The sequence below is a fragment of the Vidua macroura genome, chromosome 12, assembly GCF_024509145.1.
Source record: "Vidua macroura isolate BioBank_ID:100142 chromosome 12, ASM2450914v1, whole genome shotgun sequence".
NCBI lineage: Eukaryota > Metazoa > Chordata > Aves > Passeriformes > Viduidae > Vidua > Vidua macroura.
Genome location: NC_071582.1, coordinates 8,399,905 through 8,414,914, shown reverse-complemented (window position 1 = coordinate 8,414,914; position 15,010 = coordinate 8,399,905). Strand labels below are relative to the sequence as shown.

The window sequence follows — 15,010 nt, the reverse complement described above, 5'->3', positions numbered from 1 at the left end:
GGTGTAGAAGTATTTAGGCCACAATTCATCATGAGACAGCACATTGCTGCTGTATCAGAGTTACATTTGCCTATACCGCAGGCAGTGTGAGCCTCGATCCCTGGAAAACATGGATCTTCCTTCTGCAGCACTTGGGTGCAATCCAGCCAAGAGCACAAGGCAGAAAGAAGAGGGGACTGTGAGAGCCAGGCAATCCTGTCTTTTTAAGAGAGAAAAACAGCCTGCAATCCTACAGAGAGCCATGACCAGGCTCCAGCGGGCTCCAGTCAGACCTTGCTCAAACACTGCTGGGGTGGGAGGGAGCGCAGGATTGCTCTGGGATGGCACTGCCACCATGAACAGTCACCTTCTGCCACATTTCCTTTATGCTTCCAGACAATTCAGAGCTGGAAAGGACTCGTGCATTAGAGACAAGACTCTTCTAGAGATCAGTGAAACACATCCAGCACATTCTATAGTTAGGGGGAGTTTTAACTTAACTGGTGATTTGAGTGCAGGAGTCATATCTGAGAGAAAGTGGTGCAGTGCCTCTATCCCCAAAGCCTTCCCCTCTCTGTTCCAGAGATCTGATAGTGTTAATTATGCCATTTGCTTGGAGATACTGATTTTCATTATATAACCACCTATCTCCTGAGCACAGGTCTGAAACCACCCACTCATTTCACATAAGCCACACAACAGAACCAGGAGACATAAACTCAGAGAATAAATAGGTAATAAACTGGCATTTAGATCATAGTGCTCTTAGAGCACAGGGGCTGACAATCAGATTAGGAGCTGTTGTCCTAATGAAATAACAACAGAGTCACGTCTGCACCATGCGATTTTAGTCCAGAACGGTAGGATTGGTTAAAACATCCTGAATCAGGTCCACATCATGATGTGACTGCTTCACACTTCTCCAAAACCTCAAGGGAAATTATTTTGTGATTCCAGCACAGTTTCTGTGCTGGAACTAAGACCACACGAGGGCAGTGTAGTGGGGGAGTAAAATGAAGGGATGCAAATTAAACTCTAAGCCTGATTTTCTTGCCTCTTGATGAAATCTGGAGAGGTAGAGTTGTGTCTGCAGAGTAGAGTGGCCTGCAATTTCCCCACAAACTACAGAGGGAAGTTTAACACTTCTGTTCAGCCTCTTCTTATCACTGTATTTTGTCCTGCTTTTATTTCCTTCACCACTGCTCTGAATATTGTCTTTCCTAGAGCTGTGGGTCTAAAGTGTCTCAGAGGTTGAGACTTCAGTTCATTCTGCTCTGCAAACATACAAAGACTGGGCTCCTAACAGAAGGGAAATTGTAAGAGATGTGGAAAGTCAGGCTTGCAGTTCAGTGAGGTAAGTATTGTGTACTGGAGCAAAATCTCCAAAACTGTGGTTAAACACCCCTGGATTCCCTCATCTAACCCAAAACACAAATTCTCCCAGGAAAGCACACAAGATCACTGTCCTTGACTTTTGACAAGTATAATTTCCGTATTATTTCACTAGGCTAGGAAATATATTCTTCAGAAACTCTTAGCTAAGCCTCTTTTCCCCTCAAACCCTCTGCAGGGTTCAGTTCTCCAACTCACTGACACAGCTGCTCAAGTGATTTTTTTCAAGATGAAAGCAGCCAGAATTGTTAAAATCCTCTAACTCAGTTTTACTGTGAACATGTTCTTAACACATGCAATATGTACTTATGTAAACTTGAGATTATTAAGTTTGTCTGCATTGTGCTTGACTGATCCTTTAGCTCCTCTATAATCTTAAATAGATAGCTGTCCTAGGGCATAGTTGTATTATTCTGCAATTTCTTTACCTTCAGTTTTGGTTTCATAAGCAATTGTTTCTTTGAAAATTGATACTGCTATTGCTTTAAAATTGATACTGCAATCCTGTGTAGTTAGAGACAGTGATAAACAAGAGCTCACTCACATATCCTTTAGGAAACATGCAATTTTTTAATAATCCCACTCTCCTGTCCAAAGATGGATTTTTATCCATTGCATGCTCTTTCTACTGCTGTGCAATTATTACTAAGACATAGTATATCTTCTTTCTGTTTCCACAAGCACGGGCATTACCTGCCTTGTATCACTCACACCAGCCACAGCTGTGATACTGTATCCTTGAAGAAGGCAAGAAAACTAATGAGTTGAAACCTTTCTGTCTGAAACCCAAGATTATTTCCTTCCACAAAATTCTGGTTTTCAGGGTATTCCATCATGAACTCCTGCAAAATAAACTTATCATATCCTCAGTCACAACTAATGGTAAGATAACAAGCCCAGTAACTGCTTCTGGGTGTCACACAAACCTTTTCCTTGAACAGTGGTTTTGTATTTTACTGTGTATTTGATCAATTAAATCCCATGTTAGGGCTTCGTTTTGAATCTTATTTCCTTCAAAATTCATATCAAATTACATGGACCTGTGTTCTAGTATAAGATCCAGTATATGGAAGACTATTTTGCACATTCTTTTTTTACACACCAGCTTATGTATCCTTGGTCATAGCAGGAAATCTGGTCTCCTTCACACACAATTCCTTATTCTTTCACTCAGCCACAAAGCCACCTTCAGAGTAACTGCTCATTACAGGCAAAATACTGGTCTCTCTTAGGGAATGACAGATCAGCCTTGGATTTAAAAATGCCTATGATCTGGGCCTAAATCTTCTCTGTCTCTTCTGTCTCTGACAGTTTGCTATAATTTAAGGGAAGCCATTCTGCTGAGTTTGGGTAAATAAATGTTATGGTTGTCTCACAGAGAGAATAGCATTTAGGTCATAACAGAAGCTTGTTATTTACAGTTTAAAAAAGCCAGTTCTGAGTCCTGTCCTGGATGCCTAGCTACACATGTGACTGATATAGTACATTTTGTATATTTTGGCACAAGAATGTGGTACACAATGATCTTATTTAGCAATATTTTGAAAAACATGCCAATTTTGAAAAAAAACCAGCCATTCAAATATGTGACAGAGCTGTGCCTTCTGTGGAAGAGGGTATAAAATTGAGAATTCTTGGCTTGTGATATAACCTATCCCCTGTTTCTAAGGAGAGAGTCGTCATTAACATCTATTTTCAATTTTCATTTTATAAAATAGTTTATGCCAAACTGGGACATATCATCAAGTAAGGCCAAGTTGGGTAAGCACATGTTTTTTGTATACAATGAGAAGTACATTGTGGTCTGAATTCTGTTTAGACTGAAGTCTTTTACTAAGCTGCTTTTATACAGAGGGGTTAGAATGAAGGACTGGAATTAACATAAGATCTCTTGTTGCTTATGACTGAGAATATTAGTGAAAAGACTAATTTGTTTGTATGAGAAGTTTAGAAATCTACTCTTATTCTCAATGTCCAGTGCTGGTCCTTCAAGTCAAAAAGAACTGATTCATCCTGTGACTCAAATATTGCAGTGTTGGTTTCCATTATCCACCGCATCAGAACAGTGACATGCAGATGTGTACAGTTTACTTGGGTTTTACTAGGTTATCCAATATAATTAACATCAGTGCACTGGACTATTATTGCAAGGCAGGAGAAAGCTGTGGATTGTTTCTAGTCAGATTTTTAAAAATGCTGATTTTCCTAAGTGCTTTAGATGTCTATATTTTACTGAAATCTAAGTGAGAATCTGTAATTCTGCTGAAACTGTTAATTATATACTTGCTGTGTTTCCCTTTTTCTTTTATTAATAGATGTCTGTGTTTTGTCCTAAAGTTCTGCAAATGATATACAAAGTTACAAAATCCAAAGTGAGACAGTTAAAAGATGTTCACGCACAATTGTAAAGCTATTCCGTAATTCTAAATATTTAACATCTTGTTAAAACAGCAATGAATAGATACTTGGCAAGGTTGACTAAAACAGATGTTGAAAGAAGAAAACTAGTAATCATTTAACTGTGCAAAAGGGCTCAAACATGATTTGAAGCCTATGGGAAATGTGATATGAGTGGTTATTTTTGTGTCTGCCAATTAAATAAGGCTCATCAAATTATTCATAGCAAATAAAATCTGTTGCAAAACAAACCCGTTTGACTCATAGCAGACTGTTCAAAGATGCTTCAGTTTCTCTAAATGCACTTTTTCTTCATTTGAGAGAGATTAGGAGACCATCTACAATGGTCAGAAGTTGCTTTGATTGGTGATGTGCACGACAGTAACTAGTTTTTGTTCTTTTCCTTGATGACAAATGTTGATGTTTTGGAGGGAATGGATACTTTCCTATCTGTAAAGAACACTGTCCTTTCAGTACAGTTCATAAGAGAGAAAATAAAAAAGAAATAGCACTAATACATCCAAACAAGAAAGAAGAAAGAAGAAGTCTAAGAATAAATCCTAGTAAAGTACTGAAGCATGATTGCAATAATTTCAGTTAGCTAATGAACTGAACACTTCTGGTATAAATATTTCACTGTTAGGAAAGGATACGTGTAGGGATTTAGAGTTCTGGTACCAGTCACACAACAACTAGGTGATACTGAATAGTCATACTCTAGTCTACCATGAACACCTGAATATAGCACACTGCGTAGAGCACACCTAATATAGCACCTTTATTTCAAGGCTCTGACTTCTAAGACAATAAAAGTATCTTTTAGTAATAGCTTTTGTGCTGGAAATAAATTTGTGATTTTTCCTGACTTTGAATCTGCTACCTAGTGAAAGAACCCACTTACACTTAGGAGAATGGGAGCACAGCTCTGCTTTGTACTTGTTGAACTCATCTACAGAAAGAAAATTGCCCAGCCCTACAGTGTAGTCTGGTTCCAGGCTATATGGAAGGATCACACAGTGTTTCTGCTTCACAGCACAGAGACAAAGGTTAATGAAAGCCAAGACCTTGGGGTTCAAATCTGGTCCTTGCTGCCACTGTATCCGTCCTGTGGATTAGAGAGCTTTCTTGCCATGTGATTCTCCCACAGCTGGAACAGTTTCCCATAAACAACATTTGCAGTTAGCTGTTTGTGTTTAGACTATTCTGGGTTTTTTTAGGAACAGCTGTGCAGTTGAGCATCTCCCACTAAATTGGTAGTTAAAACGACTTTAGGCAACTAATTCAGGTGCTGTACAACAATGATAGCACTGGAAAGCAAGGGTGATGCTGTAGCTAAACAGCACAGTAGGAAAATAAAGACTGTAAAAACATCCTGCTCATATCTCACACTGTTTCAGGGTTTCCCTCACCTTTCAGACAGTGTGGACCCTTTTAAAAGAAGCTAGAACATAACTAGAACAAAATACAGAGCCTTAAGAAACCACGAATAGAATGTCTGGAATATTTTATTGGACTTCTCAACAATTTAATCACTTTTACTTCTGAAAAAAATCCAACATGCATCTTGCTAGCTAACCTCATTATCCAGAAACACATATCCAGAAAGCACCAAGCCTCTGGTTTTAGTAAATCTCCACTCTCCCTTTGCTTCCCATTTTGTTCTGTAATTTTGCAGTGCTTCTCGATGAAACTGCCTTTTTCATGATTATCAGTGGCCATGAGCTTTCCAGCCCATAAGCAAACACCCTCTGTCCCCAGATAGTCTCTGTCTTTCATCCAGCTACATCACTGAATGCCAGTAGTTCCCCCTGTTCAGTGAACACACTTCAAGACCTGCATGTTCTGGGTCTAAAATTATTTCTTTGATAGCATTTATATATACAGCATCTTTTGTCCCACAGCCTTTGAAACAAGCTAAAGATATACATGCTTTGTCCAGAGGTCATTTAATCATGGAAATGCAGCCAGCCTCGGCTGGAAATGTAGCAACAGTTAATAGTGCATAGCAATATAAGAGCAGTTTAGGTCAGCAAACTATGAATGCATTTGTTCCTAATGAAGCTACTGCTGTAATTTAGGAAAGCAGCAGAATAATTACTCAGTTTGGAGTTTGGCCAGGAGACCAAAATGAACAGCATTCAGACTCCAGTAAAAATGCTCAAGAGTTTAAAATGGCCACAAATAATGTGGACCTAGGTTTTAAATTTCATTTGAAAAATGGATGAGCAGGTCATTTTGCTGTCAGTGGGTCTCTAATTGGTTTGCCTCAGAGCATTTTTTTGATCAATACTTTCTACTTCTTTGTGTAACAAAGATTCTGCATTCATCATGTCTCAATATTTTTACATTCAGTGCTTTTCAATCCCTTAGTTATAAACCCCATGATTTAGTAAGGCCAAAGTGAAGAAAATTGAGTAATTTAAATATAGTTTGTACATTGAAAAGCCTTGATTTTTAAAACTAATAATTTTGTCTTATCTCTATGAGGAAAATCAAGAACTTTCCATCTAATGGTTTTAGACCAAATTGGGTTTCTTCTAGGAGTTGATTTTTCTGCTTCTTCTGCTTCCTTACCAAAACAAAGATTCAAAAGAAAAGGGTCCTTTTTAATTTTAATTTGATGACTCCCTGGGAATTTGGATGCCCTAGAATTACAAGTGGTTGTCCCAGGTGAATAATTGTTTCTATCCCTGTCCCATGTTACACAGAGAATCTTATGATTATTCAACCCCTTCACCATGGAGCAGGGCAAGGGCATGGCTCATCCCTCTCAGTTCATCTGCTGAAGGCCAGGCTTCTCTGATCACCCATCAGAGCTGTGAGTGCTTCAGACATGAACATGGACCAAACTGACACATGGCTATTTGCATCAGGAAAAGCTGGGTGCAGAGAGGCAGTCATATGGACAGCATTTCTTTTCCAGGGAGCACCTTTCACTCACAGCCAACCAGAATATGCTGCCTCCACAGGAGTGCCATGCTCTTTGCTAGGATGGCACGTCAGCATTGATGCACCAGCAAAGCTGTGTGAATACAGCCTTAGCCAGGCCTATAATCTACTTTTGATCTTGGCAGTAACCTCCCACTGACATAATTGATAGTCTGCTTTCAGTCATGGACTTCACACAACCTAACATTTACACTCTGACCCATAATTATATTTAGAACATACACACACCTCTTCCTGCACAGAGAATAAAAAGCTGCACAGTACATCTTTCAGGAAGACTGTAAAGATTCCACTCATCCATCCCTAAAGACAAAAGTCCTTTTCAAAGTTTTCCATCATGCTGTGCAATAGTAGTTAGTGTTGTCAATCTCCTACATGTGCCTTACAAAGAAGACCAGAGAAATAACTAGGATACAATTTCATTATTCAGATGAAAAATGCCCTCCCTTACAGCAATCCAGTTACTGAGGAAGTACTGTCTGTTATATTACCAAGATATATATATTTTTCATCAAATATAATGAAGATGGAACAAATAATGTGAGACTTAACATATCTATGACTTTTTACCTCAGGAGACCAGCACAAAGCAGAAGGTTTTATCAAGTTATTTTATTACAAAAGTGAGTGATATGCATGCTTAAAACATGCACCAAGGGAATGAGAGACTGCAAAATATTAAAGTAACCCTAGACCACATTAGCATAGCCTTGATCTGCAAGAACAGTACTGGCAATAAACTTAGCTCAGTACTGATCTTTTTAAACTTCACCGCAGTTTCTTGTAATATCCTTTGTTATGTCAAATTTTAACTTCAAATGCAGTGAGCAAATTGCCCCATGTGTTTAAGTCTGGTCCTGATTTATACAAAAGGCACATTCTCTTTCTTCAAAGGTTGACTGAACAAAGTCCAAGAACTGTTCTCAAAGGATGCTTTTTGGTTTCAAGTTAGCAGTTGAAGTTAAAAGATGTGATGTTTATGTTGCCTTCACTTAAGAATGTTATGCCACTGTAATCTAGAAAGCATACCATAACAACTCCCTAGCAGGTCTGCAGTAGAAGTATAGATTAGGAATACTTTTAAATGCCATCTGATTTGTCATCACCAAAGGAGCAGGGCCAGTGTTCCTTCAAGTGACCGAGAGTGCCTGCCCAGGGAAAAGAACATACTCACTTCTGAAATGTTCCATTTGCCATAGATCTGAGCTTTTGTCACTCAAAACAGCACAAGTCTTGAAAGAAATGGAAAAATTAACCCTATTTCCCAGAAGGCACTATACTAACCACTGCAGTACATGCACTTTTAATAGATTTATGGCTTATATGTATTTTAGTAGTTCCTCTTTTGGCAGCCCATACTTTTAAGAAACTTTATTTACCTTCTTCTGGGACTATATGTTTTTCTCCTCATAAATCAGCCTGCTGCCGAAGACAATCATAATGGCATTTTGCTGCTGCTTGGAAAGAAGGTGATCAGAGCTCTGCAGTCCTGAGGTGCAGTCAGGTATCAACTGCCTTCCCAGGAGGAATGAGCATTGGAGCACCGCTGCACCTATGGCATTCCGGCACAATTCTCCAGCTGCGTATTGCCTTCAGTCCTTGGGACACAGGGTCAACTCTTTAAAAGTCAGGTTTTTGGGAGGTTTCCTTCTCTGCACCCATTAGTCTCAATGCACCCAATTTCCCTGGACAAAATGCCAAACCAACTTCCTTAACAGAATAGCACCACTCCTATTCAAAGGCCTCAGTGAAAATAAGCAGCCTTGCAGGGAAGCACTTCCTTCCAGAAATTATGGTATACACAGATATTTTATACATTATGATACTGCCAACATTGTACACTGCCAGCTCTTGTCACATCTGTAGTAGCTGGGCCCTGTAGTGCATTACCAGTATCTATCTCTATGAAGCCAAGTGTTCAATGTAACATTGCTTACATGGCTTTGATTTAGCACTGAATGAAGAGAAAATATTGTCTAAATCCTTATTTCAGAGTTATTAACTAGTTATCATCTATTATTTGTTGTCATGTTCTGTTGCATTCATTTTGATAAGCATTTAATTTAACATCAAGTAATTTTTTCTTCTAAGTAATGGGATCATCTTCTGCCAAAAGCAATTCCTCTTTGCTTGCTTTTTTTGTTTGTTTTATAAAATGAAATCATCGCCATGTAATCCAGACTAATCACTTCCCTGACAATCTGTCAGCAAAATACAGGGATACATGGCTCAAAATATAATACAAGCAAAATATGGTATGTCAAAACCTGTCTTCCTTGGGCTGTCATAATTCCTGATGAAGGCTGGCTATATGTGATATGCTCCACAGCAGTACTAACGGCTCTCTAACGACTACAGCTGAAGTGATTTGCCAGTGATACAGCCCAGATACCCCTTGTTATGAAATCTGAAAAAGTATACACTTTCCTTGTAATTCCAAGTAAGAACTTAATTTTATTATGTATTTTGTTCTTCTCAAAGGGAATGTGTATTACAGTGCATGAAACAAAGCCTTGAGAAAGGGAACAAGAATATCAAGAACCTATAGCTCAAGCAAAAATAATCTGGAAAATACATCAGTTCTTTGGCTTAGACCAACCTGCCTAAGTCTAATAGAAAAAGATGGAAGGAAGGATTGGCATCCAGAGGGACCCTGACAGGCCTGAGAGGTTGGTCTGCATGAACTTCACAAAGTTCCACAAGGCCAAGTGCAAGGTCCTGCACCTGGGCTGGGGAAATTGGAGCACAAATACAGGCTGGGCAGAGAGAGGAGTGAGGGCAGCTCTGGGGAGAAGGACTTGGAGGTGTTGGTGGATGAGAGGCTGGACATGAGCTGGCAGTGGGTGTATGCAGCTCAGAAAGACAATCATATCCTGGGCTGCACCAAAAGAAGTAGGACCAGCAGGTCAAGGGAGGGGATTCTCCCTCTCTGCTCTTGTCAGAGACTTGCATCCAGCTCTGAGGCTCCCAGCAAAACAAGGATGCGGACCTGCTGGAGCAAGTCCACAGGATGGTCCCAAGTATGATCAGAGGGCTGGAGCACCTCTGCTGTGAGGACAGGCTGGGAGAGCTGGGCTGTTCAGCCTGGAGAGGAAAAGGCTTCAGGGAGACCTTACAGCATCTTCCAGTGCCTAAAGGGGCTCCTAAAGAGCTGGAGAGGGACTTTGCAAGGCTCAAGGGCCTGGAGTGGTAGGACAAGGGGCAATGGCTTCAAACTGAAAGAGGGAGGATTTAAATTAGACATTAGGAAGAAATTCTCTGCCATGATGATGGCTGGGCACCGGCACAGGTTGCCCAGAGAAGCTGTGGCTGCCCCATCCCTGGAAGTGCTCAAGGCCAGGCTGGATGGGGCTCTGAGCCACCTGGTCTGGTGGAACCCCCTACACCCACCATGGCAGGGGGTGCAACAAGATGGTCTTTAAGGGCCCTTCCAACCCAGACTGTATTATGATTCTGTGATCTATGCTTATGCATGATCTTAAAGCTCCTCTTAATGAGTGATTCTTGTAAAAACTACCTGGGGAACCTCTCCTTCCTTTGGAATTGATTCTTTCCAGAGGAGATGAATTAGAAGACAATTAAAATCAGGAATATACAGCTTCTTTGAAAGCCAGCCCTTAGGTTATGCTAGTTGAAATATTTCAGAACTGTTCTTAAAGTTGCATTATTTCTTTAAATGTTCACAGTTTTTGCTACTGTGAAATTTTCTAAGATTAATTCATAACAAAAATTATCATCACCTCACTGGGAACCCTAGGGACAGTTGTAAAAGCATTCAAGCATTCAAGCTTTCAAGCATTCAAGACTTTTTTTTGCTAAAAAGAATTATGGAAAAGTTCTGCACCCATTTCAGAATTTACATTATAGATGACCTATAAAAATACAATCTCATCCTCATTTCTTGATTTTTTTATTTCTGCATCAAAGAGGAATGGAAAATGTGATATTAAATGTACTACTCAGCCTTAAAGTTTGAGTAAATTACTTATATGAATTTTTGCATTATCTCTTGACAAATACCATACAGAATGAACAGGCAAAAACAGAGGTAGCATTTTGCAAAATTTGTTTGCTGGCATTTACAGACTGTCATTTCAGAGCAAATGGAAAAATTGGGTTTATCTCTTCTGCATTAATAAAAACTTATGTATTTAAAGTGCAATAACTTTTGTAGAATCGCACACAGTAATTTCACTAATTTGGAACAAACAGACTGGAAGACACATTTCACATTTTTTCAATACAACATGTAGTTTCCAGAAACAAAATTACTTTATCTAAAAAAATTAAGAGGATTAAAATGGTCCTGTAGTAAATAAACAAAAGAATCCTATTTTTTTACTCACAAATTACTTTCTAAATATGTTTCTGACCTAAGATTCATGATGCTGAGCAAAGGTGCATATTTGTTGTATTTTCTGGATCAAAGGGAAATTGCTGTATTTATAATAAATTTTGTATTCCTATGTGGGAATTAGTAAAGGTAAGAAGATTTTTAGAAAGCTGGGAAAGCTGGGAAAATTTCATTTTAGTTATACCAAGAAAGAGATTCCTATAATGTGCCACTAAGACAAAACCCTCCAGAATATATTCTGCCTTCTTATTCCAGTTTTTGTAAGACTTCCCAGAGTCCATGATAAGAAACATTTAAATGCAATTCAGTAATATTTTATAAATTTTGTACAAAGATGGTTTAACCAGATAGAGAGCAAAATTTGACCTAACAAATATATCGCATAAAGCATTTATCTAATGCTTTGCCAAAGTTTCAAATACATTTTGTTTAGTGCAACAATCAGTCTTTTTACTTCCTTCTCTTGTTTTCTAGAGGAGATGAAAGTCCATGAGTAACAAATTCAGAGCTACCATGAATGGGTTTGCTTTTCTCAGTCACTTTCAGGAAATGGCCCTAAGTCAGTGGTGTAAGTATGAAAACATTGTTAGTGTTCTGCAACAACACAAACATGCCTAGTTACACCTCAATTTCAGAGTTATCTTCTTACATCTGGAAAACACACTCTTGACCCCTTTAAAGAGAACAGAGACAGAATTCCTCAATTTCAGGGTACAGAACATAGTTGAGGTGCTTGCCTGAGGCTGATGCCAGAACCTGCATTTTTAAATGTGTGTTCCTACACTGCCAGATTAACTAGCTGTCAGGCATGAACTGCAGAGCAGATTGGACCATCTGGGGGGGAATATGACAAGAAAGATTTCTATCCAATAGTTTGAATTGTTTCTGTGCAGGAAATTTCAATGTAAGATGACAAATGGAATTTGGAATTAAAAAGAAATTACTAATAATTTTGAAGCTATAATTAGAACACAGAAAACCAAGGAATACACAGTAGGATATGGAGCTATTAAATCTCCATGGAAAGGCCAGCTACCTGTCTCTATGCTTTTCCTAAGGGTGGTGTGAGGATAGTGCAGGCAGTGGTGGCTGCCCTGGATTTCACGCCACAGTGCAGAGTAAAGGAACACACACAGATAAGGAGGTACAGGTCTGTGTGCCACAGGCAGTGTGGACTTAGCAAGGTTTGCATCCCATGGATGAGGCCCTTGCAATGGCACTGCTCTTCTCCATAGTAAATACATTTTAGACTCCTTACCTATTCCCCCGTCACCACAAACCTAGGAGTTAACCTGAAAATTCACTAGACTGACACCTGTGCTCTGTCTCACAGGTTATTCAACAAATAACATGTCACATATTAAGGTTTTGGAACATTCAACCTGGAATAAACATACATGGAAGAAACTTGAGAAGTTGGTATACACTGTAAATTTGAGGGTTTTTGCAATGCATGTTATGGTCAGAGTCACTTTAATGCTTGCTTCCTTCTCCTTTTTTCTCCCAAGCAAGTTACTCAAAGATAAGATTTACCATCATTTTATTTGAGTGGACCTGTGACAACTCTCTGGGTTATTGACTTTGTTACTCCCACAGTGCTCATCCGGTCCCTCAGCACTGCTTGCCTCCAGCCCTTCTCTTAACTTCCTCTTCAAAGTAAAGGCACTTCTCAAGCACTTTGGTGAACCACAGCTACTTAAAAGCCACAAGCACAAACTGGTCATTTGGCAAAGAATATTATTCTTACCCAACTGACGTAATCAGCCTTTCTCAATTAGCACTCATGGATGCAGCATGTGCTCCAGGGCTTGTTTGAGTGCACTTGGCTGCAATAGGTGAGACTCCCAGGTGGAGAACTAGCTTTGTCTTACCCATGTTGCCACCCATGAAATGTTTCCACACACAAATGAAGGAACACATCTAGGAAAAAAAAAGAAAATGGAGCTAGAGAAAACACCCTGATGGGGTTTCTTTTTAATTATATGCCTGTTTTTTTTGCCTATTCCACAATGCTAAAAATGAATACCACAGATGGAGGGTGGGTGTTAAAGGCCCGCTGAACACTGAAATTTTACTGATCTGTTATAACAGGAAACATCTGTGCTAAATAGAGTGTTTAGTAGCTCTTCCCATTTCAGTTGTGGAACATCAGTATTTACAGGACACTACCAAGAAATTGTTTGAACTCATTGTCACAGTCACTTCAAACCTAATACTGACCGATTTGTTGCTCTGAATCATTTCAACAATTATGGATTTTAGAATACCAGTGTATTTAATCAATTATCCTATGGTCTATCCAGACATCAAAGATTTGGAACAAAGTTCTGGAACTAACGCAGAAACAACTATTTCAATTCTTTCTAGTAGGCTACATTCATTTCTATTTTTGTGAACAAAGTCCACAATTCTTTTACCAATCTGTAACATTTTCAGGCAGTTTCTCAGACCAGATTTTCAGAAAGTTTGGAGAAGATTTTAAATGCATGTTTATCCTAACTGATGCCTAAAGTATTTAAGTCTTCTTCATCCCTCAACTAAGCCAATTTTCTCTCTCATAATCTCCTCTAATCTTTTAGTAATGAGGAACTCCCACAGTACATCAGATTCAAGGGTCTATCCAACCCAGCATCTAAATTCTGCTAGGACTAGCAAGAGCTGTGTCAGGTCCTGAAACAAACAAAACATTTAGGGTTGATAATTAACCACCTCAAACAGTCTGCTGCCCCCTCATCTACTCTCTCTATATTAATCCTATTCTTCTCCTTTGGCTTTCTTGTCTGGTTGTTCTTCCCTTTTCATGAAAACTCAATTTTAATGGCAGCAGCTACACAGAGATCTGGGTTTTGCTCCTGTGAGCATGTTAAGTTCTAAGAGACATCATCAATCAGCCTTTGAATGTTTAGTGTCTTTCAAGTTTCTTTACTTTGGCATGGTTCTTTGCCTTTTGTATAAGTGCCTTCATGTGTATCCTCTTCAAATATGTTACCTACAAGAAGCCCTGGTTGTCTTGTTCTTGCTGCTTCTTTATCCATAAAAGCCATCAATCAATAACTGAAACAAGTCTATTTCTATTTGTTGTTACAAATTCTCCGTCCTAAATACAGTAGCTCAAAAGCAAGGGAGAGAGCATTATTGGTTTTTCTCTGCATTCATCTGTTTCAGATATGCTTCTGTTTGATGTGAGGAGGTGAACAAGCAAGGCAGCTTCAAAAGGCATTTCTCTTGTGTTGGTTTTTCTTAAAACCATAAAGCTCAGTCCTCAGCGTGGAAGGAGGCTGGGCTGGATCTCAGTCTTCCAAGGAGCTTTGTTGCACGTGTTTGGCTGTTTCTTACACAGACCAGCGAAGGGAAATGCCCTGGGCAGGCACACTGAGGTTTCCAAAAAGCACATCTGCTCTTCATGGTTACATCTATTGACACCCCAGTGCTGATCTGGGGGAAGTTTCCTATGTGTTACAGCTCTGTGTAAAAGCTGCTTTAACAACAAAAAATTCAATCCAAACATTTACAGGTCATCCCTGAGACAGGATACTGATTAACAGCAAATATCCAAAACAAGACAGAATCCAGGTGGATAAAAGGTCTGCAGCTGCACTACCCCTACCAGTAGTGCATTATCATGCAGAAATTTAGTCCTGTCTGCTGAAGAACAGAACTAATTGTAATGGGAGGCAGGGAGTAGGCCAGCTCCTCATCTGTTTTAAGGCAGGGGTGATATGCAAACACCTAATATTCTACACATAATGGAAGAGCATGGGCAGTCCAGGTGTATTGGGATTTGTCCTCCTTTTTATTTAGTTCATCAATTCTGTGCTTTTCTGATCTGTCAAGCTTTCAGAGACATGCCCCACATGAACACAGAGTATACATGAGAAAGACAGACAGACCCAGAAGAAAAAGCATTCTTCTAAGGCAATTAAACAAGCAATGCTTTGC

The 15,010-nt window shown here is 39.3% G+C and overlaps 1 protein-coding gene across 3 annotated transcripts in view; it reads left to right on the top strand.

Moving 5' to 3' along the window:
- Window positions 1-3,042: 3,042 nt before the first annotated feature.
- Window positions 3,043-15,010, top strand: part of LIPC (lipase C, hepatic type) — a 71,417-nt gene continuing 59,449 nt past the window's right edge. The window contains exon 1 of one of the 3 annotated variants that reach the window (XM_053987855.1): window positions 3,043-3,132. The gene's annotated coding sequence lies outside the window, so the exon portion shown is untranslated. Of the gene's footprint in view, window positions 3,133-11,551; window positions 11,640-15,010 lie in introns of those variants that run through there. The other 2 variants (XM_053987857.1, XM_053987856.1) reach the window with 2 other exon arrangements.